Raw genomic sequence first — 24,288 nt, forward strand, 5'->3', positions numbered from 1 at the left:
CACAGAATTGTAGAAAAGGTTATTTGTGAAGAAAGTGTTAATGTAAGTGAAGAAGATTGCAACAGTTGGAGGAACAATACCTTAAAGAAGACTTTGGAAGAATATGAGCATAAGGATGTTTTTAATGCTGACGAAATGGGTTTATTCTTTAAATGTTTACCAAATAGAACACTTGCTTTTAAAAACGATAAATGTTTTGGCGGAAAACAAAGCAAAGAAAGAATCACTGTGCTAGTTGGAGCAAATATGACAGGAAGTGAAAAATTAAGACTTTTAGTCATCGGAATATCAAAAAACCCAAGATGTTTTAGAGGCACAAAATCTTTTAATAAAAAAGCATGGATAACAAGTGATAATTTTGAAGAATGGATATTAAAACTAGACAAGCGTATAACAAAAGAAAAAAGGAAAATCGTGTTGGTTTTTTTTTTTTTTTTTCTTTGTTAGTTGTTGGCGCATCGACTTCTGTGGCCATAATGCACCTCCCAAGGTTTTTGCAGTACTTTGATCCAAGCCCGAGGCGGGATTCGAACCCACGACCTTTGGGTTGCTAGGCAGGCACTTTACCCACCCGGCTAGCCCGGTCGGCAATCGTGTTGATAACTGACAACTGTCCAGCACATCCTGCCAGTATTTCTGCCAAACTTAAGTGTGAAGAAGTTGTTTTTACCACCAAACGTAACGTCAAAACTCCAGCCAAGGCATTATTAAAAATTTTAAATTTCATTATTGAAAGAGAATAATAATGAAGATTGTCAATGCATTATCAGAAAATAGAAACTTGGAGGTTATAATTAACCTTAGAGATTGCATCTCTGAACTGGCAAAAGTTTGGACAAACGATGTCACTGAATATACTATTCAAAATTGTTTTTCAAAAGCGGGATTTGCATTGAATACAGAAGTCGAACAACGATTGGATGAACAAGATGAACTGCCCCTTTCACAACTGAAAAACTTTTGGATATTATTAGAATCATCCAGAAACATCGAAAATGAAATAACACTGGATAGTTATGTTTATGTAGATCACAGCAGAACATCCAAATGAAGATGAAATACTGCTGAACAGTGTTAAACGCAACCATGATCACAAAGAAATTAACGATGATGCATCAGAATAACCCGTAGAAAAGCCAACTCGTGAAGAAATGATTAATGCTTGATTAACGGTTTGTATGGGTCTACAGTTTTGTGAAAATATTCCTGATAATGTTTTTAATGCTCTGAATAAATGTGAGGTTTTCTCTGAGAATCAGACAATTTTTGATTGTACTGTGCAAACGAAAATTACAGATTTTTTTTTAATTTGTGATACTTACCGGCGAAAATTGTGTAAACGTAATTGAAATAAGTATGTTTTTGAAATAAAATACATCAATAATTAATGTAGATTTGTTTTCATTTTCTAATTAGATAACAATTTCTAATAAAAAAGGTATTCTCTGTATAACGAATTTTTTCGCTGGATTTATCGAATTCGTTATAGGGAAGTTCGACTGTATATATATATATATTTTTTTTTTTTTTTTGAAAACCCCAAACACGAGAGGTATTAGAACCTATAGTACTTAGTACGGTGCTTGGGTTGGAGGTTGAGAAGATGAAAGAAGATATTTGTTGACATTAGACTTGAACTTCTGTAGACTGTAATTTACAGGAAATATGTATGGAGGGTTGGCAGTTGAATGAATAAACGAGGAATATGAGAAGTTGGACAGTAAATGGATGTTGGCGGCACGTGTTCGGTCTGTTTTGAAAGAGAGAGCGGGAATTATAGAAGCCAATTCAGAAGAACAGTGCCCATGGAAGTATCTGTAGAAAAGGCATGCAGCAGAAACGGTATGTCTGTGAGACAGTGAGTGGAGAGACTGTTAGAGAGGAGGAGTCGTCATTAATTAACCTAACTGCCCTCTTCTGAATGGAATCTAGAAGCCTGAGAGAGGTTTTGGGGACACTGCCCCAGATGTGGGAACAATATGCCATGGTAGGGCCGATTTGCGATTTGTACAGAGTGAACAGCTGTTCGGAAGAAAAGTAATGCTGAGAGCGAAAGAGAAAACCGAGTTTTTTAGATGCAGAGGAAACAATATTTGTAATGTGCTTGTGCCAAGAGAGATTAGAAGTCAGGGTAATCCCCAAAACAGATACATCATTTTGCCTAAAAATCGGGGTTTCACCAAAGATAAGCATAGGAGCAGAAGAATCTTTTGCGAGATATAAGACAAGACTGAGTTTTAGGAGGATTGAAATCAACTAAGTTGTCTTTGTCCCACTGGAGAATTACTGGAGATTGGCACTTAAGGAATTGGTAGAGGATGTTTGAGAAGTGAAGCTGATTGAGCAGAGCAAGGTTTATCAAAATGTAAAGTGGAATGCAATGTGCTATCATTGGCAAACCTATGGATAGAATTTCCAGTCAATGGGAGAAGGTCATTAATATACAAGAGGAAAAGAGTGGGGGAAAGAACTGAACCTTGGAGGACACCAGCATTAGTTGAGAAGTTAGAAGACAGAGAGCCATCTACCATCACCCTCAGTGAGCGATCAGAGAGAAAACTGGATAACCGATTACAAAATACAGTTGGCAGACCATAAAATGAAAGCTTGTTTAGAAGACCCTTTATGCCAAACGATCGAAAGCCTTTGAGATGTCAAGAGCAACTGCTTGTGTTTCACTGAACTTTTCCATTGAATTTGTCCATAAATGGGTAACAGAAGCCAGAATATTATCAGTGGATCGACGGCACCTCCGTAGCTAAGTGGGAAGGAGCAGCAGCTGTGCGTAGCACATGCTTCTTGATTAGGTCGGGGTTCTAGCCTGTCACCACCAAATACAGGGGATGTGGAAAGGTCAGGGAATGACCACCGCATATTCCCAGAGCAATATGACCTTAGTTGCTAATGCTCCTAAAAATCATATAACAAACAAACTTAACAAACAGTGGATCGACACTGACAGAATCCATACTGGCAATAATTGATCAGACGGAAGGTTTCTAGGTAGTTTAAGAGAGTTGGCAGTTAATTGATTTCTCCATTACTTTAGAAAGAGTAGAAGTAATTGCAATGGGACGATAATTGGATGGTAGGGATTTGTCACCCTTTTTAGGAACTGGCTGGATATGAACAAATATCCAAGCAGAAGGAAAAACACCTTTGGAATAAGAAAATGAAAAAAGGTGGCGAAGAACAGGAGTAAGTTCAGGAGCACAGATTTTGAGAACAAGTGGAGAAATACCATTGGGACCTGGAGCTTTCTTAGCCTCAAGATTCGCCAAAATCCTTCTGACATCCTTTTGATATAAGACCACAGGAGGCATTGAACGGAGTGTGTTGGGAATGGTGGGAGGTGTTTTATTAAGATCATTAATACATGAGGGGAAGAAAAATGGAATGCTAGCAGGTCAGCTTTATCCTTCACTGAAGTGACAAGAGAACCATCTGGTTTTGACAGAGGTGGGAGCAGAGATGGACAAAAGTTGCGGCCAATAGCTCTGGCAAGAGACCAGAATGCTCGACTACCATTAGGGCAAGAAGCAAGTTTTCTACTCTTAGCCTGTTCAAAATCTAGTTTGGACTGATTAATAATCGCTTTACAATTGTTGCGAGCTGTGGTGTAAGCAGAAAATGAAACTGAAGAATTGGAAACAAGCCAATTAAGATATGCAATGCTCTTCTCTTGAATAGCCTTATCACATTTATTGGAAAACCAAGGTTTAGATAAAGGACGAGATTTTAAAGTGGAGTGTGTAATAAAGGATTCCATTCCTAGAAGAATAATTTCACTGACACGATCTGAGCAAACGTTGACATCAGAAGTTTTGAAACGTAATCCAACCAAGGAAAAGACGAAAAGAAATCTTGCAGATCATCCCATTTTGCATTCTTGTAATGCCAAACAACAAGAGATTTGGAGTAGCCATGAGATAAAGGATCCATTGGAGAAGAGACAATCACCAAGTTGTGATCTGAGGTGTTTAAAAGACCACTCAATTCAAATGTGTACTTAAACGGTTGTTTGTGAGAAAAAGATCAAGCATGTTGGCTGTAGGGTTAGGACTGTCCAGTATTCTTGTAGGTAAATGAACAATCTGTGGGAGGTCATTAGTAATTGCAAAAGTCTCAGGATCTTGACCAGCTGGATCGGTGTGACTAGAAAATAGAAGCCAGCTGGAGTTGTGGACATTAAAATCACCAAGGAAAATTACCTCACTGTTAGGAAAGTTGGACTGGTGAAAGTCAAGTTGCAAAGAGAGGAATTCAAAAAGCTCCAAGTGATTAGTGGAGTTGGGAGAATGGTTGAGACAACAGATGAATTTGACACAATGAGGTAGAGAGATTTTAAGCCAGAAAATACCAAAGAAAAGATTCCAAATTACCAAGTCTCTGACAGCGAATTTTGGAATGGACATATTATCTATCAAAAATGAACATGCCAGTAAAATTAATTTTGATGAGGTTATTGGTAAATTTGCTGAAATGAAGACACTAAAATGGAAACTAAAAATCTCTTTTTATTATTTTAAATATGTAAATACACTCTACTTTATTCACTGAATTTTTAACATTTCTTAGTTTCCTGTGATTTCTTAAATCAATTAAGTTATAATATTATTTAGGGGGTGAAACAAGAAGTATGCACCCAAGTACTGTACCGTAATACATATGAACAGTCAACTAACAAATGTGGTAAACACAAAGGCACATGAAGTGAACAACTACTTAGTATTAGGGCACTGAATGCTTTGCAGTAATGCTTGGCTTGAGACACAGTTTTATTTGTTCTTTGCTTATATTGATATTTGTTTACGTACGTGAATAAGCTCTTTAGAAAATTTTAAGATTTGTTCCGATTTACAGCTCAGCACAAAAAAGTGTTTGCTTTTACCAATGAATTCCAAACTTTTAATTTTCAACCATTATGTATTAACTTTCAGAATGTTTTTTTTTTCCAACATTCTGAAAATTATGGAACATTGAACATGTTCTCTCACATTTAGGTGGGAGCAGAAAGAGATGGCATGGAAAAGTTAGAGTGATAAAATAACAGCTACAAATTAATCTGTAACGATACTACAGAGGTAGATTACGAGAAACTGCTGGCTAAGAGAGCAAAAAACAGGGACAAGGTTTTTTCTTGTACATGAATACTAAGAAGAAAGGTGAATCAAATTGAACCCTTACATAATCTATACAGGAAAGTTGTAGGTAACTTCGTGGCAAGAAGACACTGAGTTAAACTGGAAAGTATGAAATTAGCGTTACTGAAATTTCATATTATTTTAGAATAACTTTCAAGCATACAGACAAGTAAAGCTGGAGTGCATTGAACCACTGATATTAATTATGAGGTTGTTGCTAGACTCAGGAGTCATTTCCTTGAATTGGAGAAATGCCGTGCCAATACATAAAGATGGCTCTAAGAGTGAAGCGGGTAACTGCTGACCAGTGTTTGACTTCAATGGCAGGAAAAAATCATGGAGGCAATGATAAAGAATGCATTATAGGTCATTTAATTAGAAATGGAATTCTAAATGGAATTCTGAAAGAAATGCAGTTTTGTAAAGGGAAATTCATGTTTAACCAACCTGGTTAGCTATTTTGACAGAGTTACTCATAAGCTGGATGTAGGAAATAACTTTGCCATTGTTTACTTGGATTTCAGCAAAGCATTTGACCCACATGATGGGTTATTGTATAGGTTGGAATATGTTGGAATCACAGTGAAAATCTCAGATGGATAATAGGATGGCTGTAGGGCAGGAGGCAGAGGGTTGTGATTAATGGTTATGCTTAGATTGGGCTTACATAAGAAGTGTGGAACCTCACTTCTTATGTAAGCCTAAGGATTGATACTGGGACCCTTTTTTTGACTTTAAGTGACAATGATAAAAGGATGTGATGTAAAAATTTGCAGATGACAATGATCAGTAGTGTAGTTCAATCACTGCCAAGCACAGCTTCTTCAGAGTAACTTGTATAGACTACAGAGATGGTCAGAAAAATGGAAGCTACCTTTAATTGCAGCAAAATACAAGGTCTTATACTTGGGGAATAGTAACCCGAAAGTAATTTGCACACCAAGTGTGCAAATTATTTTAGTGAGTTTGAAGTAAAAACAGTAGTTTTATTTGGGTGTTATTATACAGTCAAGCTTGAATTTCTCTATGCAGTGTAGACAGGCATAAGTGAGGAGTCCATGGTGTTCTATATATGATATATCAACTGGACATCATATCTGATATATGCACCTGGTGAGATCAGCAGCACCATACGAGGAAAGACTGAATATGTGGATTACAGAGCTTGGACGTTAGAAACCTTAGAGAAAATCTGATATAGGTATATAAGGCTCTGAGAGGTGAAAGTAAAATGAATGAAGGTGAAATTTTTACTGTTATAAATGATTCCAGATCTAGGGGACAAATTCAAATTATGAAGGGGAGAGGTTTAACTGGATTGCAGTAAATTTTCTTTTGCCAGCAAGTTGTTAATTGTTGGAATAATTTGGTTGAGGTTTGAGAGCTTGGGGAAATTCAAAGCTCAGGGCTTGCTTGCATTATATGTTTAATACTAATTACATAAATAATAATAATTATATTCATGTAGGTTGGCTGAATAGGTATGTGAGTGGTATAATCAGTCCTCATCATGTTCATGTCACAAAAATTAGACATTACAGTAATTTAGAAAGCAAAACATTTGGAATCAATATCTAAAGATCTATCTAATCCACATTTTATTAAAAAATTTTCTGATGAAAAATACTTGACTTGCATTATCAACGGTTTATACTATACTATCTGATGTGACACACAGACAAGCAAGCAACTTAATTGACAGATTACAACCACATCCTATACCAGCAAGTTGTGATGTAGAGTTCCCCAGAATCCCTTTCTCCCACATAAAAAAAGAAGAAGAAAAAAAAAGTCTGAAATGCTATTTTCCATAACTGCCTACCAACATCTCTAGGCCCCTTATAGACCTACACTTCAACTTGGGAACTGAAGTAAAGTAACAAATCCATACTGTTCCTGGACATATAATCACTATTAAGAATAACAGTAATACAGCATACAGATGGGCTTGAGCAGCACTTTTAATTTAAAATCTAATCACCCCTACTCGCTATTTAAATCTGCAATGGTGAGGTACTTAGCCCCGAGGGCTTTAAGCATTTGCAGTGCTCCAGATCTGGACTCAGAGCTCTTTGCCATCAAGGAGATTCTCACAGACAACAATTATCCTCTAACAGAATCATCCAGAAAACCCAGGGACAAAAGTTCTCCAGGATCACTGGGAAGCAATGCTAAAGTGCTTTTCTCAGGAAAAGCAGATCCTGAGGACTCTTCCATTTGAACCCTGCCTAACCAGTTATCTTGTAATATAGGACAAATATGGTGGAAGCTCAAATCCATTAAAGGGCTGTTCCTGTGCTATGACAGCCAAAACAGCCGCAAGTGATTTGGCCTTCCACTATCTCAGAAGGCCACCCACAATATGCCAACCAGAGTCCCACATAAATGGATGCAAGAATTTTCTGAATTTTACCACATACACCATTCCTAATAATGTAAAGAGAAACAGCATGAGAATCAGTCTCCCTTCCTTCTAGCTGGAGGAGAACAATATGTAGTAACTTGCAGTCATTCTTTCTGTCCAGTTAAATTCAACCCTAAGTATAAATTTTTTTTATTTCATTGTGTATATGGGAGAATGTCTTCTAATTAAGTTTTCATTTAGAGATGGTGATAAGTATATAAATTCTATTTGTACACTGTGTGGCAAAACCAGAAGAATTTACAACTTCAATATTTTGTTTAAAGGACATTATGTGGGTGACTAATATGATTAATCAGAGATGAGAAAAAGCACTTAACTGTATTTAAAAATATTTTTTCCTTATTTTACATTCCTGTTGGTGCAATAAACCCAAATAAATATAAGGCATACTCTCATTCTGTATGAAGAAGTGAGAACTAGGTTTGCTTCTGCCCTAAGTTTACTTGGGTTTATTTCACATATTGCAGATTTATCACATTAGGTCTTCACAGTGCCCATTGACAAGACCCCACCTAGGGTTAAGACTGCAGTTTAGGTACTGGCATGCATGCACACTTTAAATAAATAGCAATATCGTTCTCCATTCAAGCAGTGATTTTTATTTAGAATACTGTGATACCAAAGTAACTCATGGCAAGTGCCTCCGCAATGATATCGATGTAGTAAATAGCAAAAGTAGTTTTACTGCTGCATGAAATAATGTTATTAGTACAGTAAATATAAGATGGTTAAAAAAAAAAAAAAAGGTAAAGTGCAGCCATTATCAACCCACTGCAGGATGGAAGCCTCCTCAACAATTCATGCTGAGGGAAATGGACCATAATCTGCCACGCTGGTCCAGTGCGGGTTGGCAGATCGACCGTATTCAGCAGTCAGGGGCTTGAACCCCAGTCTACTCAAAGAGCGTGTGCTACTGCACTCCTGCTCCTGACCACTCGGCTATGGAGGCCTCAATATAAGATGGTCCAACCTATAATCCAGTAACTGGCTAGAAGCCATTTTCATGCTCAAAGGAATGAGCCTGTTTTTAAGGGAATAAAAATGTGAAAAAAGAAATAATTCACGAGATGGCACTTGGTGTTCATACATCTTATGAATTCCAGAAACAGATAATTTAACCCACACAGTCTGTAAATTGAGTGGTTCAACACAAACCATGAAGAGATGGTACATAGCTTATAATACATAATTACTGGATTTCTGTTCTCAAATTGGAAAACAAAAATCCAGGAGTTATTTTTAAGCAGTGGGGGGGGTGAGGAAAAGACTTAACCATGGGTTAGTCATGGGGAATCCTCACCCCCCCCCCCAACAATATTTCAGCAGTTCGTACTTTACCTACTCCATCCACACAGCTGAAACTCCTAATAGTTTTTTAAAATATTTTCTTTGAATTCTCCACTGAAAATTCCAGAAATTGCTTGTTAATTATCACACAATTAGGAAAAGGTCATGATTAAGTTACACCTAATTAATATGCACCTGTCATGTACAGTTATTGATAACAATCTCGCTTTGCTGATATGTGTACATGCTTCATACAGAAAGTACTCCTTACCAACAGGCTGGCATCCAATTGCAGGCAGTTGTTAGCGTGCACAGATTTTAAATTTGCATTCTCTTGCTGACAGGTCTAAAGGGAGTTTTAATTTCAAATGTTTTTAATATAGAACATGGATTTCAGAAAAGATTGAAAATAACAGTGGTATCAAAAAAATTAATTTTGAATTTTTTTTTTAAGGAGTTTTAAATTTTCATATGCCTGCATTAGGTTATTAGTACAATCAGATAGCTAGGAAGGCACATGTCATGTCTATGATTCACAGAAACTCTACAAGTAGGGAGAAGGATGTCATTGTCCCTCTATATAATACAGGGTGAACCTTTAGAAGAATGTTGTATTTGGATCTGGAAGCAACAACACACACACACACACAGAGAGAGAGAGAGAGAGAGAGAGAGAGAGAGAGAGAGAGAGAGAGAGAGAGAGAGAGAGAGAGAGAGAGAGGCTAATCAGTGTTCATAATGTCGTTAACAGGAGAGACTGCTTCTACAGGGATGGGATACACTTAAATAGAAAGGGTGCAAGGATATTTGCTGATGCTATCGAGCCAGTGTTAGGTGGGTCGGAAAACTGCCAAGCTTGGGGGGATACAAGAACTAATAGATTAACAGTAGCCACTGGCAGAGGTGAAAGTGATTCTTGCACTGCTTCTATTGGAATGAGCAGAAGCCTGTAAACCAAGATGCAGGATATTTCAGAGACTGCTGGGAGTCATTGTGGTACAAGTAAACACATGGGTTGTGTTAGGGTAGCTAAGAATAGGAACAGATGCATGTATACTTGCGTGTACAACAATGCTAGGAGTTTGGTAAATAAATTTAATGAATTTGAGGTATTACTCAAAGCATCAAAGGCGGATATTGTTGAGATATCAGAGACATGGTGTCATACTATAAGGAATGCAGAACTGGAATTTGGGGAGTACAACGTCTACAGAAAGGATAGACAGGATAGGAAGGGTTATGCTATTAGTTAAGAAACAATTAAAATCCAAGGAAGTGAAGCCAGTCAACATCGCTGGACAGTGCAGTGTCGAGTCAGTTTGGTGTGACATAAGCATTGGGAGATCAAAATTGAGAGTAGGAGTGTGCTATAGGCCTAATGACTCTGAAGAGTATAATAAGAAACTGTATGGGAAATAGAGTGGGGCCAGTAAATCAGTCTTATAATGGGGGATTTTAATTTCCCAGATATTGACTGAAATTTGTGGGTTGATCACTCACACACTAGCAAGACTTCTGTGGATTTATTGGATGATTGTTTTCTACATCACCTTTTTCAGGAGGCAACTAGAGGGAGTAATACTCTTGATTTGATTATCAGTAGTGATTCTTCATGCATTAAGAATCTGCAGATAAAGGAACCACTAGGTGGCAGTGATCACAATGTGCTGAAGGTAAAGGGAAGGTTATTGCTTTTGTAAAGGTGACTACGATGGTCTGAGACAGTATTTAAATTCTATACAGTGGGACCAACTGATGATATTACCACAAAACAGCAAATTCAAAATGGGAAGCATTCAAAGAACTTATCTTGGAAGCTACTAGGCTTTACATACCAACTAAGAAATATTGTTCATGGTATAGGCCTAAATGGATGTCAGATGAACTAATGAGACATATGGCAGAAAAGGAAAATGCATGGGATACATATAAATTAACACGTGACACAGAAGCCTATAATAGATATAAGTTGATCTGTAACCAAGTTACAAAGGAGGTTAGGCAGGCGAAGGCAGATTACGAGAAATCTTTGGCAAGGGATGCAAAGAAAAACAGCAAAGAGTTCTTTACTTATGTAAACTCTAGAAGAAAGGGGATGAATCAGATTGGTCCACTTGATATTGATGGTTCAACTGTTGATGATCCTGCTCAGGTAGCTAACAAACTAAATTAATATTTTGCATCGACATTCAAGCATGAGGAGTTATTCAGCGAGGGGGGGGGAATGCCAGAGGTGTATTTAACTCTGGCAGTACGTTAGATAATCTTGTAATAACTGAGAGTAAAGTGGAGGAGAAATTGGTGAAGATAAACACAAGAAAGGCACCTGGGGTGGATGGGATCTATCCAGTTATATTAAAGGAGGCAGCAAAGGAAGCAAGCAAACCCTTACCCATAATTATGAGAGCTTCCTTAGACTCAGGGGAGGTACCCATAGACTAGAGATGTGCAAATGTGACCACAATTCACAATGGAGGATCAAAGGCTGATACAAGTAATTGTAGACCTGTGAGTTTTAACTTCTGTTCCAGGAAAATTAATGGAGCCACTGGTTAAAGAAGCACTGCAGGATCATCTAGACAATACTTCAGTTATAACTCGGACACAGCATGGTTTTGTTAAGGGGACGTTTGCCTGACCAATTTGATTGGATACTATGATGCAGGGAATAACTTTGATATTATATACTTGGATCTTAGAAAGGATTTTGATATTGTTGCACATGGAAGACTGCTGCATAAATTGGAGCAGTGTGGCATTGGAGGCAAATTGCTGCTATGGATAAAGGTGTGGTTGAGGGTAAGAAGACAGTGGTAATCAATGGACACTGTTCATCGTGGACTAATGTTATTAGTGAAGTCCCTCAGGGTTCAGTGTTGGGTCCATTATTGTTTTCTGTATTTATAAATAATATTGATGATGGTATATCAAGCTTAATGTCCAAGTCTGCAGACGATACAAAGGTTGGCAGGGTTGTTAAGGATACTACTGATGCTATGCTGCTGCTGCAACAGGATCTGGAAAGGTTGAGCCAATGGGCTGAGAGGTGGCAAATGAAGTTTAACATTGACAAATGTAAAGTACTACATATGGGAAACAGCAACCCCAGAGCAACGTATCAATTCTGTGGTACTACACTGACAATGCTAGAGAATGAAAAGGACCTAGGGGTAATTGTGCAGGCAGATATGAAGTTCCTCTGAGCAGTGCAGACGGGCTGCAAGAGTAGCTCATGGTGTCTTGTCAATGATATACAGGAATTTTTCTAGCAGGGATAAGGAGGTGATTATTCCCTTGTATAAGGCAATGGTCAGCCACACCTTGAGTACTGTATACAGGTCTGAAGGCCTCATTTCATGAAGGATGTAGAGCTGCTGGAACGAGTACAGAGAAGGGCAACAAGATTAGTGAATGGAACAAGGGGTTGCTCTTACGAAGAAAGGCTTAAGTTTTGCAAATTACAGTGTCTGGAGACTAGGCACCGGCGAGGTGATCTGAAAGAGGTGTATAAAGCCTTGAATGGTTTGAGCATGCTCAATGCTGATGGGATTCTTCCTCTTGCTCAGAATAATCACCTGAGAGGGCATAAATTCAAATTGAGGAAAGATAGATGTAGGATAGATGTGCGGAAATTTGCCTTTAGCCAGCGGGTAGTTGGTTGGTGGAATAGACTTCCATCTGTTGTTGTGGAAGTTGATAGCCTAAATAAATTTAAAGCTCAGCTGGACAGGTATTTTGAACGAACGGAGGGGTGAAATGGGAGTTTTTTTTTTTTTTTTTTTTTTTTTGGCTGATGCTGCATAAGCTTGCTTTCTTGCATCATATGCTAATGCTAATAACAAAAATGCTTAGAATGTGTACTCTGCAAAGCTTGGTACTTAGATATCTTACGATGGAACCTGAGGGAGGTATATTTTCACTGGCAGGAGAAACAAGAACTATGGGCATTGAATATAAATAAAATCTTAGGTAATAAAAGAAAGCTGTAACTGATTTGCTAAAAAATCAAATTACCTTAGCCACAGAGCCATTTATAAAGTATAAATGGAATTTTTGTTTTTAATTATTCATTTTACAATAATTTCAAAGTACATTTACAAAACTGTATAATAAAATTATACTAAAAAAATAGTGAGGCCCACTGCATTAGTATGTTAACAGAGAACATACTCTTAACCTAGCAATGATATTGCATAGCCTAACAGTCCCTGCAGAAAGGTATTTATTACTTGTGAATCATCACTGATTTGGAATTATGTTGTAGTGGTGGTTGTTATGTCTTTAACCTGTTTGCTTTGCGTAAACTGAGGGGTCCTGAGAGGATAAATTATATAGTTTACATTACTCCATTATATACAATCATGTATAACTCATCATATAGTGAAATACTGCTTTTCATCAAAATGGGAGGTTCCCTTCTTCAAACAGGCCTCTGAGGTTGGGTATGTTCATATTGTAGTTTTAAATGTTTTTCACCAACCTTATGTAGAAATAAAACACAAAGAAAACAAAAACTGGAATCTTGATAACTGTATTTATAATAAGTTATATTTGTCTGTATTTACAATAAATTATATTTAACTTTATAACTAAAATATATACATATAAAATATACATTAAAATATACTGGGTTAAGAACAATAAAATACATTAAAATATACTAAATTAAAATCGATAAAACCAAAGCTTTCGAAGGCTCCTGCCTTCTTCTTCTTCGACCGCTGAAGAAGAAGGCAGGAGCCTTCGAAAGCTTTGGTTTTATCGATTTTAATTTAGTATATTTTAATGTATTTTATTGTTCTTAACCCAGTATATTTTAATGTATATTTTATATGTATATATTTTAGTTGTAAAGTTAAATATAATTTATTGTAAATACAGACAAATATAACTTATTATAAATACAGTTATCAAGATTCCAGTTTTTGTTTTCTTTGTGTTTTATTTCTACATAAGGTTGGTGAAAAACATTTAAAACTACAATATGGGAGGTTCCCACTATCAGAAAACTTCTCACAAATCATAATCTTACCTATCTGTAGGACTATGATTTGTGAAGGTACCGAACTTGCAGAAAAATGCTTAAGAGAAATTCTGGTAATATTTGTGGTCATAAACAATAAATCATTTAACTACAGTGTATTTGCATTGCAAGGTGCCATCATAGTATTCTATGTTGCAAAAAAGGGGGGGATAGAACATCTAGTATGGCAGTAAAACTGATACTTCAACAGGAGAGGGAAAAAATCCAAACATCACATTTTACAATTCTAAAGGGGAGATAACACAATTGTATGAGTCATCATGGACTAGCATATAGTATTCATAACTGCCAACTTTTGACTTTCAAAAAGCTGGACATCAGTCATTTGTAAATGGATAGAAAACAAAAATTTTTTGGCCAAAACAGGATTTTTGCAAAATGCAGGATGCTTCCAAAAAAATCTTATTTTTTTGGAAAAAGTGGGAGGATTGTTTAATGTCCAGACTGCACTATAAATTAAATTTCACTGGCAAAATACACACTTTATGTTAAAATACAATAACCGTAGGATTGTTTATCAATACAGTATGCTTTTAAACATTAACTTACCTAACATTTTTCTTTTGGAATATCCTATTAGACATCAACTGTCATTGCTCTTCATGGACTAATGTTATTGGAGTACTCCAGTGTTCAGTCCATTATTGTTTTCTATATTTATCAATGATATTGATGAAAGCTATCAGGCTTAAATGTCCAAGTTTGCAGATGATACAAAGGTTGGCAGGGTGGTTAATGACAGTATGCTACTGAAACGGGATCTAGAAAAGCTAGGCAGATGGGCTGAGAAATAGCAATTGAACTTAAACAGTGATAAATGCAAAGTGCTGCATATGGATAACAGTAACCCCAGAGTAACATATCAAGTGTGTGGTACTACACCCAAGGTAATGGAAAATGAGAAAGACCTTGGGGTAATTGTGCAAGCAGATAAGGAGTTTTCAGAGCAGTACAGTCAAGCTGCCAGAGCAGCTTGGCAGTACAGATGGTCGGGCCACATCTTCAGTAAATACATACAGGTCTGGAGGCCTCATTTTAGGAAGGATGTGGAGCTGCTGGAACAAGTACAGAGAAGGGCAATGGGATTGGTGAGCTGAACAAAGGGTTGCTCTTCCCAAGAAAGGCTTCATCAGTTCTGCAAATTGCAATGTCTGGAGACTAGACATCTGCAAAGTGATCTGATTGAGGTGTTTAAGGCTTTTGAATGGATTGAGAAAGCTCAATACTGACTCTCAATGAAACACAAGGAGGCATAAATTCAAACTGGGGAAGGATGGTTGTAGGATAGAAATGAGGAAATTTGCCTTTAGCCAATGGGGTGGTTGATTGTTGAAACAAACTTCCATCTGTTGTTGTTGTCGAAGTTGACAGCTTAAATAAATTCAAGGAAGAACTAGACAAACTATAGCGAATGAATAGGTGAAATGGGAGGCGCCTTCTTTTTTTTGCTAATGCTTTCTTGCATCATTTACCACTGCTAATCTTTGTCCTCTTTAATATTGAGTCAAAGTTTTGCATATAACATGACACTCTGTCCAGACTTTACTGTCAAATGCTTACAGAGCTTCACGAGGAAGAGAAGATCTGGTCAGTTCTTTTCACCTAGTTAAATATTCTTTGACACTCAGCATTGTTGTGAAGAATTATTAAAATCCAAGTATAATCTGTTATATTTCAAGCTTGTGCTCTTGTCAGTTCTTTCTTATTTCATATAGGTTGCTGAAAAACATTTATTTCTTTATCTTAATGACACCAAGATGTATTGGAAACTTGCCCAAAAAAATTTCAAATTTGAATATGATGATGCACTGCCAATTTGTGAAATTTGTGTTACCTCAGCATTTTATAACAATCATTTTTCAGTGGGAATTTGTGTACCATGTAGTCAATGCAGTCATAAAGTACTTCCTCACAGAATGAAAGAACAGAATCTTCTCTTTCCTTTCTTCTGTAAGGTCATGGAGAGTATAAGACGCCATGACCAAGTCAGAATCATCCATCTGGTTTAGTCTGCTATGGTAATCAATTTCAAAAGAAAGACTTAAACTGTTAGTAAAATAAATTTGAACATGACTTTCTTCAACATGATGTTTTTACTTTAATACACATCATTGAAATTTATGCTTTCTTTTACCACATCTTTCTAGACTAGTAAAATTAAGAGCCAAAACAAGATTTCCTAAGATCAAGCAGAGAATTAGTCACTGGGAAGAGGTGAGCAAGATTTTCAAAATCCATGCACCAAAGACTTGTAAAAGCGTTCCAAGAACACTTTTAGTCCCAGAGTGCTGATGGGATTAAAGCCTGTTCAGATCATTTTATAGTTTTTTCCTAAGCTATATTATTTAGTGTCCCAATACATGTTGGAGAAAAATGTATTGTATAGTTTATGATAGGTCTCTAATCTGAATTCTGCTTAATTCGTTTGGGGGAAAAAAAGAAGTTATACACATTTTGAAATTACAAAACAGTTTATATTAATTTAAACCTTTCAAAAATTATGAAAAGTAGGACTGTCAGCCTCTTGTGGCTGCAGGATTTTAAATCCCAGTAAATGTAATGGGCAAATCAGAAAATCTTTTCATGGGGATTTTACCTTTCTAGAAATATTGCTTGTGGGTTGATAACAGAATGTTAGAGAGGCACTAAGAAAAAGAGGTACTCTTGATCTGATTTTCAGCAGTGACTTCATGCCATGCATTAAGAAACTCCAGATGAAGAAAGCTTAAGTATATCCCACTAGGTGGGATATACTTAAAGATATAGCTAGTATCAATGGTAAAGAAAATGGATTCTGCTTTTGTAAAGGTGGCTACAATAGTTTCAAGTTTTTAAATTCTTTGTACTGGAATCAACTGCTAATGTTACCAACAAATTCCAAATGGAAATTTGAAATTTCATTCAGGGAAGTAATCATAAAAGTTGCTAAGCATTTTGTACCAAATAAGAGGTATTGTTCAAGGTTTATCTCTAAATGGATATCAGATGAACTGATGAGACTAGTAGCAGAAGAGACAAATGCATAAGATGATTATAAATTATCAGCAGACAAATTTACGATAAGTGCAGACTAGTCTTGAATTAATTCACTAAGGGTAACCTAAGGCAGATTTTTTTTAATTAAAGAAGGCAGTTCCAGCCAATTTGCCTGGAAACCCCACCATCTACTGTACAGGTAATTTCTAGCATAAGATATACTACCATTAGTTGGTTATCATTCCTGGCACGTAGGGATGGCCAGGGGTCATCTATCTGCATACAGATGATATCATGAGAAGTCTCTGGCTAAGAATGCAAAGAAAAGAATCATTTGCTTAAACAATGGAAGAGATGAATGACATAACTACTGATGATCTGGTTCAGGTTGCTGACAAACTGAATAAACATTTTGTATCTACATTCATACATGAAGGAGTAAGTTTAGAGATGCAAACATCAAAAGTATACCAAGTTATAATTGAGAAATAAATGATATTTTTATAGCTGGGAAGAAAGTGGAAGAGAATTATTAAAGTAATAAGTAAATAAGGTACTGCGGTTGATCAAATCTATCCAATTAAAAGCAGCAGCAAAAGAGATACGCATCCTTAGGTTTAAGAGGAGGTCCAGATTAGAGACGCACAAAGGTCTCCATATCTGGATCTCCCTCTGCATTCCTATCAAAATGGGATCAAAGGATGAAATGAGAAATTACAGACCTCTATGCTTGACTTCTGTATCAGATAAAACAATGGAGTCAGTGATTTAAGGTAATGAAGGATTGCTTTGACAGAATGCTGTTATTCAGAAATCATAGGGATTAGATAAAGGAAGATCATGTATGGCCAATATGATTAACTATTATGACACAGTAACAGAGGACCTAGGTGTAAAAAACAATTTTGATGTATACTTGGATTTCTGTAAAAAGTTTTTAGCATTGTTTCATATGAAAGACTGCTGTACAAACTGGTAGAGTATGGCATTAACAGCATGTTACTACTATAGATAGAAAGGATGGGTTGAGTAGCAAAAGTCAGAGAGTGGTTATCAATGGACACTGATCTTCTGGACTAATGATATTAGTGAAGTTCCTCAGAATCCAGTGCTGGGCCTTTCCATGAAAGACTTCAGTTCTGTAAATTGCAGCACTTGGAAACTAGGCATTTGTGAGGCAATATAATTGAAATATTTAAGGCTTTAAATGGAATGACCAAAATTAAGGCTGATGGCATCCTTACTCATTCTCAAACACATAAGGGGACAAACTTTAATTGACAAAGGATAGATGTGCAGAAATGTGCTTTCACAACTAACTGATTGTTAGAACGAACTTCCATCTGGTGCCATGGATAGTTTGAATAAATTTAAGGGAGTATTAATCAAAATTTTAGAGGGCATGGACAGATGATATGGGATTTTTTTTTTGCAAATGATACAAGGAAGCTAGCTAATACTCACAGCAGAACATATAAGTACTTCATCCTCATGGCAATGCATTCATTTTAAACAAATAGCATTGTCAAATGTTTCTTCTATCAACAGATAGCAGGTGGGTCATGAAGGTCACCTGCTATCTAATGTAGGAACTCTTGATACCACTGAGATGACTTTAGTGCCTGTCTTTGAACTGCCATAACATGTTTGAGTGTTATGAGAACCAAGGTCAGTGATTCACTTGCAATTGTAGAATTCAACTTGGGAGAGTTATTTCCCAATTTCTCAAAACATTTACTTTAGATACAATGTTTCACATGGTGGATTTCCTGGGGATGTGTGGAAATACATTGACTAATTTAAGATTAAAATTTATTAGATAACCCTTGTAGCCAAATGGCAATGGACCTATTTATTTTTTTTATATTTGGGTAAATGTTTTCCCATTTTAATTCAGACAAGTACTTCCACACTACAGGTGATTTGAGTGAGTTTTTATCTTTGTCGCATAATTCAAAAAAGACCTAAGAGAAGAGCAAATGGACATTCAAAGGCTTGTGTTCATATGTTCTTGTGTTGATACAAATTTGTATGATCAAATATCATATGTTCATAACACCCCCCATGTGCTATGAATATATGATATTTGTATTATTTTTATTAATAGTAGTACTGATAAAGAATTCAAGGAAGCAAACTTATACAACATGGGCCCACTTCATCCCATTTTTTTTTTCATTACATTTTTGTGAAAACAAATTTTTGCACATTTATCCATAGCCATCCTTTCTCAATTTGAGTTAAGTCCTTTTGCAGGCAGTGTCTGAGAAAAAGTTAGAATACTATCATCATTCCTCACAAATGCCTAGTTTTAAAGCAGTGCAATTTGCAGAACTGAATATTTTGTGGTAAAAGTACCCCTTTATGTTTTTGACTAATCTGGTTACTATTCTCAAAATTTAGTTTGACTTTAACATTATCATGTACACCTTTTGGCATCTCTCATATTGTGCGATTATCTTCGCAACTGGATTGTCTTGTCTGCAATACCAGGGTACCTGCCCACCTACCGATGAGAGGCCAACCAGCCTTGAAACGGTGCCATCTGGGTGGTGGTGCCAACTGGGAATAAGTAACAATAGTCTTCTCTTTTAGTGAAGCGTTACTTATTATTCGAGGTAGTGCAAGACATGGCAACTCGTTGTGAAGGAGGTGCACAATATGAGATACCACTTATAGATAAAATGATGCCCTTTTCACACTACTACCGTAGTTTTTTCATTTAAGAGTTATCTATAGTGTATTTACACTGATATTATATAGATTATTGTGTAAGAGTACACCAAGAAATCTAACAGAACATATGGAAATTCTTTGAGAATTTAGGGCACATTTGTCTTTGATGTCCTTGTCCATTTTATTTAATGTACTATATAACTATCTTTCTATTGTGCATATATTTTGTGAATGACTGGAAATGGCTAGATCATCAACACATGTATGAACAGCATTATGCATGTCTAGTTACAGAATTCAGGCTGCAAAGAGTGTAGCTGTAAGGACTGAGCCTTGAGGAACTCCCTCTTGGACAAATGCTTAGAAAAGTGTTATGAATGTAAACTTCAAAGGTTGTATTGCTAAAAAAAAAAAAAATTATAGAATTTGGTAGATGGCCTAACAATCAAAATTTGTATAGAACATGCAATACATCATATTTCCAGGTTATACAGTGCTTTCTCTACATCAAAGATGCCATAACTAAGTGCTCAAATGGAAGCTTTTACTATTAAGTCTAGTGGGAATCTTGATTTTCAAATGCATATCAATGTGGATTTAGGAAATTATTGGTTTCTAGGAAGCAGGTCAGTCTAGAAAACAGATTTTTTTCCTAATGTCTTGTCTAAGCAACTACTAAGCACAATAGGTCTATAACTGAGAGTACCCATGTGATGGTTTTTTAAAGGGAGAATTACTTATGAGAATTTTAAGGGGAGAATCATTTAAAGGGAGAATTACCTTGACAAGAGAAGGTTTATACCTAAGCATTGGGGAAATTGGTTTGGAAGCACATCAAAAACACTGATGTGCTTCTTAACCAATCAAAGCCAGCCAAATAAAATAAAATAAAACCAATCATGTTGTAGTTTGCTGTCCTCAGTTGTGTGTGCTTTGGGAAAAGCTAGATCAGGGCACATTTGTCTTCTGGATGGAGATGTGACACCAATTGTTTTTGATGCCCTTATCCATTTTGTTTAATGTACTATACAACTGTCTATTGTGCATATAGTTTGTGAATGACTGGAAATGGCAAGATCCTGTTTTCACATTTTGGGGACTAAAACAGGCACTAAGAGAGCATCACTTCTCATCAGATGAAGAGGCTGGCACATGAATAGCTTCATCACCAACCATAAAACTTCTGAGGAATTTAGGCATTGGAGGGTGTTGAATATAACATGGACTGCAATGAAGATCAACATGCACAGTTTGTTAAATAACTTTTTAACATTTTGTGGTTTTCATTTGAATGACCTTTATAGATTGTAAAAATTTCTGAGAATCTTATTATTTGTAAAAAAGAGCTAAAGTAAAGTATATCTTTGCATTTGTTTTGAGTATGTTTTTAATTAATTTATAAATAAAATTACAAAATTCATTTTGCTATTTAATAGTTCTGTATAATTTTGAGTTGGCTCTGATCCTTACTTTTGATTCGTCAAAACTACTGTTCCCTAAAATATCAGCAAAACATGGTGTCCAAAAAAAAAAAAATAATAATAATAATAAATTTTTCAGAAACCTTTGTGAGTCACCTGCAAAGATGATTTTGATTGCTATTCTTTGTCCGATCATATACAAGTTGCATTTATTTCATCATTTTAATCTAACAATCCCAAAAGCATAATGACTAAGTTTCTAAGATATTACTATACAGTTTTTAATACTTACTCTTTTGTGATAGGGATCTACATTCACCATGTGATCGATCTTTGCTCTTCACACAGCATTCAAAAAAAGCCTTACACTCTTCATCTTGTAGACAAAAGGCATGGGTGTTACTCTGGAATATAAAAAATTTAGTTTTTTTTAATTAATAGTAGTTACTAAATAGAGATGAGTTTCTAAAACATACAGCAATCTGTGTTACAGGAACAAACAAATTATATATACAGTATTCAAAAGATGTAAAAGTCATGGAATGCATTCCTGGGTCCAAAATAAAGAAAAAAGTCATAAAACATTAATGCATAACTTCAATTATTACATTAAACTTTCAAAATGACATACAAGCATATCTTTAGTTTTTTGAAGATATGCAAAGTTTTTTGAAGACAATTTTTAGTTTTGAAGACTAAATGCACAAGGCATAATGTTATGGGTTGAAATTAACTATATAATATCGGTGTAAATACATCATAGTTTACCCTTAAATTTAACTACGTAAGTAGTGTAATGGCATTTAATTTTGCCCACCCATCGATGAGTGAGCCAACAAGCTCTGAGACACCTCTGGGTGGTGGTACCCACTGAGAATAAATAACAGTAGTCTCCTCTACTAGAGAAGCTTTATTTATTCGAAATAGTGCAATACCTGGTATCTTGTGAAGGTAGCCACAATATGAGATAAAAATCAAACGATGCAATTACACTACTTATGTAGTTAAATTTATGGGTAAACTATGGTTTAGTTATATAATATTGGTGTATTTACACCGATATTATATAACTAAATTTTTAGTTTATATGGTGATTTTACAAATAAGTGACATTCTTGCACATTCAATGCAGACTTCAGCTAATTGTATTAGTGAGTACTCAACATGACTGATTATTCCTGCAGTGGCACATTGTTTCACAGCCATATTCTATTTTTCTATGATATGGGACCTTCCATTTCATACATCAGGCTCTTCATCTAATCACTCAAGAAGTAGGAAAAAAGATTCTCATTGGCTGAATAAATAGGAAGAACTGTGATAACATTAGCTATTGCAGAAAGGAACACCTTTAAGAAATTGTAGCAAAATATCTTCCAAAAAAAGTGTCGGTAAACTTGGCCAGTCAATCACTGTGGAAGGACATTCAGTCCAATTACCTGATAAACAAGTTGAGCTAATGTTTAGAGATCCCAGCATAATGTTTAAAGTACTAACTTTTAACATTTAAAAGTTGGTACAGTACTATGATTGCACATTCAGTATACTTCTACAACACACAAGCAAAGTAGTTATTTTACTTTACCTAGAAGGATGCAGGATTTTGCAATCCAAGTGGATTGAAGAATGCTATGGGAGTTGGTTCACAGCGAAAATAAATCACTAAAATTCAAAAGACACGAAATTTTCAAAATAATTAAATGGGCAATATTTCTGGCTGCACGAATTGTAACTAAAAGCCACTATATTTCAAGTGTCTGCATTTTCATTTAATGAGTTTTAGGCTCCCTTTATTTTCACACAAACCGTCTCTTAATAGTGTTTCACACAAATGGGCTACTTGCGAATAATTCTTTGTTTGTATCGCAAACAAGACAATGACTGGATTACAGGCCGGGACTAGGTTCTCCTGAATTGGTTCCCCAGTGACGGATGCTACTTGTAATTAGAGTGTGTCCCACGGCTTTCGTGGTGAACCATTATAAAGTTATTTGATCATGAACCAATCGTAAAGTGTGGGTCCACTGTAGCTCATCAGAGTGAACATCACTTTGTGTATGTTAGAGAACACAGAAGTGGAGGAGTTGACTTTTTGTGTTGTGCAATAGTGTTCCATATTTTCTATAGGTATGAAATTTAAATATTTTTAATGCTGTTTGTTTTGTTTTGTATCACTTAGCACTTTTATGGGTTTAACTTATAATAACAAATAGAATTATTCCTCGATTATGGCCAAATAACCAGTACAAAAGATTTTTTTTTTTTTTTTTTTTTAAAGATTTTTACCATTTTTTTCTAAAACGCAAAAACTTAGTTCTGAAGCAGAAAAGAAAGGTATAATTACTATTGAGGAAAAAGAAGATGTTGTTATTTGGATTTTAGGAGCATTAGCAACTAAGGCCATATTGCTCCAGGGATATGCAGCGGTCATTCCCTGACCTTTCTGCATCCTCCGTATTTGGTGGTCACAGGCACGAACCCTGGTCTAATCAAGAAGCGTGTGCTACGCACTGCTGCTCCTGCCCACCTGGCTACAGAGGCACCACCACCTTCCCTAGAATTGAGAGGAATGCTATGGGGAGGTAAGCTATGGAGGATCCTGCAGTGGCTGAGAGGATTTTGGCTGTTTCCCCAACTTTGATCTTAGTAATAGCTTCACTAACTTCTTGGACCATGAAATCTTCCTCCTAGCATGATGGAACATGAAGCTGGGAGGAAGATTGTCATTGATTATGGTTTATTGCAGATTATTTTGAGTTAAGTTATCTATAAATAGCTTTCTGATGCATATGAGGGTCCTCTACAGCAATAGAAGTGATTATTTATAGGGTGGTCAGACTATTTTATGGATTAAACCTAAGGGGCACTCTTTCCTTTAATCTGTACCAGTCTCCCCTAGGTAGTCTGTTTCTGGTGATAAAGAGTGTCTACATAGGTTCTCCGAAGTGCCTTAAACTGACTGATTACTATGCACCATGCATTAGCTCATATATGCTTTGGCAGTAGATGGCCGTCATCGGTACCTATACTCAGTGCGAGACACAAGAAACTGCTCCTTGTTCAAGAGCACATCAGCACCAACACTAGACCACCAATGCAGAAACCTGGCGCCTATTCTAATGAATCCCATTTCCAACTTTGTCATAGTGATGGGCGTATTCGAATTTGGAGAAAGCAACATGAGGCCATGACACCTGGATTCATCACTGTTAGTGTGTGTGGCAGACTGGTGGTGGTGTTGTCTTGTGTGCGGTGGCACCTAAACGTCAGTTCAACTCCGTTGTGGTACAGTCATGAATCAGAACTTTAAAATGG

The 24,288-nt window shown here is 36.2% G+C and overlaps 1 long non-coding RNA gene across 1 annotated transcript in view; it reads right to left on the reverse strand.

Annotated features, from left to right (window-relative positions):
- Positions 1-21,380, reverse strand: part of LOC150081969 (uncharacterized) — a 49,076-nt gene extending 27,696 nt beyond the window's left edge. The window contains exon 1 of the long non-coding RNA XR_016547272.1: positions 21,266-21,380. This is a non-coding gene — a long non-coding RNA (uncharacterized LOC150081969). The remainder of the gene's footprint in view (positions 1-21,265) is intronic.
- Between the last annotated feature and the right edge of the window lie 2,908 nt (positions 21,381-24,288).

This window comes from Mastigoproctus giganteus, chromosome 8 (genome assembly GCF_048544385.1).
Source record: "Mastigoproctus giganteus isolate SK-2022 chromosome 8, ASM4854438v1, whole genome shotgun sequence".
Classification (NCBI taxonomy): Eukaryota; Metazoa; Arthropoda; class Arachnida; order Uropygi; family Thelyphonidae; genus Mastigoproctus; species Mastigoproctus giganteus.